The sequence below is a fragment of the Pteropus medius genome, unplaced genomic scaffold (genome assembly GCF_902729225.1).
Source record: "Pteropus medius unplaced genomic scaffold, Ma_sr-lr_union100, whole genome shotgun sequence".
In the NCBI taxonomy this organism is placed as follows: domain Eukaryota; kingdom Metazoa; phylum Chordata; class Mammalia; order Chiroptera; family Pteropodidae; genus Pteropus; species Pteropus medius.
The window spans coordinates 878,468-881,523 of record NW_024342466.1 but is presented as its reverse complement, the minus strand read 5'-3'; positions in this window follow the sequence as shown (position 1 = coordinate 881,523).

Genomic DNA, 3,056 nt, shown 5'->3' with positions numbered 1-3,056 from the left:
TCTTGGACGAAGCTCCCGTGCCCACCCAGCCCCCTGCAAAACGCTTCCTTTTTTTTCCCTCTGGAGCCTTCATTGTCCCTTGGGAGCTGATTGCACAAGGGGAATATTTTTCTAAATACGTCTTCAGAACATTTTGTAAAATAGCCTCTAGCTGGATTTTGACAAAGAGTGGCTGTGTCTTCGGGGGTGTTTGTGTGTCCAACTGCCTTTGAGAGAATTCTCACCATCTTTGCACAGGCTCGACTGTGACTAGAAAGTGCAAATGGCCAACGAGGACAGCAGCCTTTCACCACCTGAACTACAAAGTCTGAGCGTTTCCTGGTGGTGGCAGCTGATTGGCCCCTGCACTACCCCTTCGTTATTATTGAACAGAATTGCCGTACGATTAAAATGTAATTACGGTCAAAGAATAATTCCACAGTTACTCTAGCACAGCGATTTAGAAAAACTGCAAACGTATTTTTTAAAAGAGTTCTAGAAGTTCCTTTCGACATGGCATTGCTAAATTCTTTAATAATCAGTGCCTTTCTGGGCATGTCTCCAAGAGCTTCTTAGCTGTCACATTTTTTAAGGTCAACCGTACAAATATTAGCTTATCATCTACTCAAGGCTTGTGAAAACATGATATTAGTTATCTGGAGTGATCTAATTATTGCTTTGTTTGGAAAATAGATGATAAAGTCATCACGCTTCTGAGACATCACACAGTCCAGGAGCTCTAAACCTTGTCATAATGTCTTAAGGGTGAAGAATTAGTGACCCTTTCTTGAGGCTCTGAAGAAGGACAAATGAGAGAGAGAGAGAGAGAAAGAAGGAAAGAAAGAGAAAGAAAGAAAGAATGAGAGAGAGGGAGGGAGGAAGGGAGGAGGGGCAGGAGGAAGGAGAGGCCGGAGCCTTGAGCGCGCTGAGCCTCCTGGGTAATGCATGCCTCCTCCCCTAGTCCCTGCCTGCTTCCCTGCCTCTCCTTCCTCCCGCTTCTTCCAGTCTTCCATCTTCCCTCCCTTTTCCTTTACATTTTCTTCCATCTTTGCCGCTTAGCGACCCCGATAGGGAAGGGGAGATACTAGGCATAATCGGTAGCTGCCCACGTCTCAGGGGGCCTGGCCATGCCGCTGAACACGGATGTGACTCCTTCTCAGCTTCCCCAGACCTGCGCTGCCGTGTCCTGAGACCATGAGACGAGGTCACCTCGACCACGGACAGGGACTCGCTGTAACATACACAGCCTGACTGTGCTGGGCGCATGCTGCCCAGTGCTTAGTGGGAAGCTGGTTCCTCCGGAAGCCGGGCCGTGCTCCCCTCGTCTGCGGGCCTGACCCAGAGTGTGGACTCGAGAAGAGGCACCTCGAGGTAGTGATGGTGTCTCCGTGGGGTTTCATGGTTGTTTAAAATGAAGAGCGTGTTCCCAGAAAACCAAACAGTGATAATGACTTATGAGATACCAGTGAAAACAATGTACATTCTTGTGTTCTTGTTCATGCATCCAATACAAGGAAAAAACAAACAACAATCAAGCAAACAATGGGAAAGTGCCACGGGCTTCGGGTTCCCCCACGCCCCGGGGGGCAGCAGTGCTCCTTGCTGGCCTCCCGCACACCCACACGGCCCTTCCTCTGTCACCTGATGTTCCACCAGGCTCAGCTTCAGGTCGCTGCCGTGGGGCGCTTGAAGTCAGGTCGCCCTGGGACACGCAGCCCTGTGTGATTGGTTAAGTGTGACCACGTGACAAAGCAGGGGTTTTGGTGTGTTTTGGTTTGCATGCCGTCTGAGTGCCCGTTTTTCTTTCATAATTATCATTTCCCATGTGCTGGGCATCTGTATAGAAAAAAAAGAATAATTAGTTTTGTAATTCTTTATTGTGATAAATTTGGGATGATGGAATTTGCTAAGTCTGGCCTATTTCTTACGACCTCAACAAAAAATTTAGTAAACAATACTATACTAGTTATACTAGCTTCTACTAGTTATACTAGCTTCAGGGGTACAGCATAGTGCGTGGACATTTTTATATCGTGCCGTGTGCTCACACCACTAAGTCTAGTGATCACCTGTCACCGTGCAAACTCATCGCCGTATCATTGACTACGTTCCCCTTTGCGTTTTTCAAAGATCCCCCTGATCCGGACACGCGGCTGTGACAGACCAGTCCCGCCACCCTGCAGACCTACTAGCTCATCAGCGCTGGATGTTAGAGCTGGTGAGGCAGCTTGTCCCCAAATATCCAGTCACCAAAGAGACGTGGCTTCTAAAAATAAAATCCGGTTTTGTGCCGCATCAGTGAAACGGGACGCAGGCGTGTTTCAGTTTCTCCAGGATCGTCATCGAAGCGAGTCGACGGGCTGGCGTCAGTGGAGGGCACTGAGTACACGCCCCGTCCGGCTCACCGGCCTCGGGCTCCGGGGGAAACGTGATGCGAGGACTCTGGTTCTGACCGGACCTCGCCTGCTTGTGGCGAACGCCAAAGAGGCGTCTCACTGCGGGACCCCGTCTCGGGCCACGTTGCTGCTCCCCAGTTTCTCGACGCAAAACAAACCAGAGCAAAACAACACATTTTCCCCTTGAGACTAAGCATAGGTATCCCCGAAGACCGAAACTCCGTGAATTTAAGGAGGCTTTAAACCAAGTTGGTCCTAGGTTAGGATTTTAGGGGTCGTTCGAGCTTTTTGAGGCGGTAGGTGGTTCTGGATCAAATGGAAGCTGGTCGCACTGTGTGGAGCCACAGCAGCGGCTGTGGAAGCAGCAGCCGTGGCGGCTCAGGGCACGAAGCTGTCCAGCAAGCCTTCAGGTGATGGAGGACAAAACATTTGGAACGTCAGATCCTGATTCTGGTTTTAATGTCAATGTTTACGTTCACTTAACGTCTCTGAGTCCCATTCTTCTCGTCTGTGAAATGGAAATACTGATAGCAACCTACTTGGCAGTGTCTTTTTTACATTGAGAAATGATTGGTAAGAAAACTCACGTGGGTGATGCGTGTAAAAAGATGAAGCGTAAATGCTTCACCATCTCATCGGGATGACCGAGGCTTTAGATCCCTCCGTGCGGCTCTTAAAGAT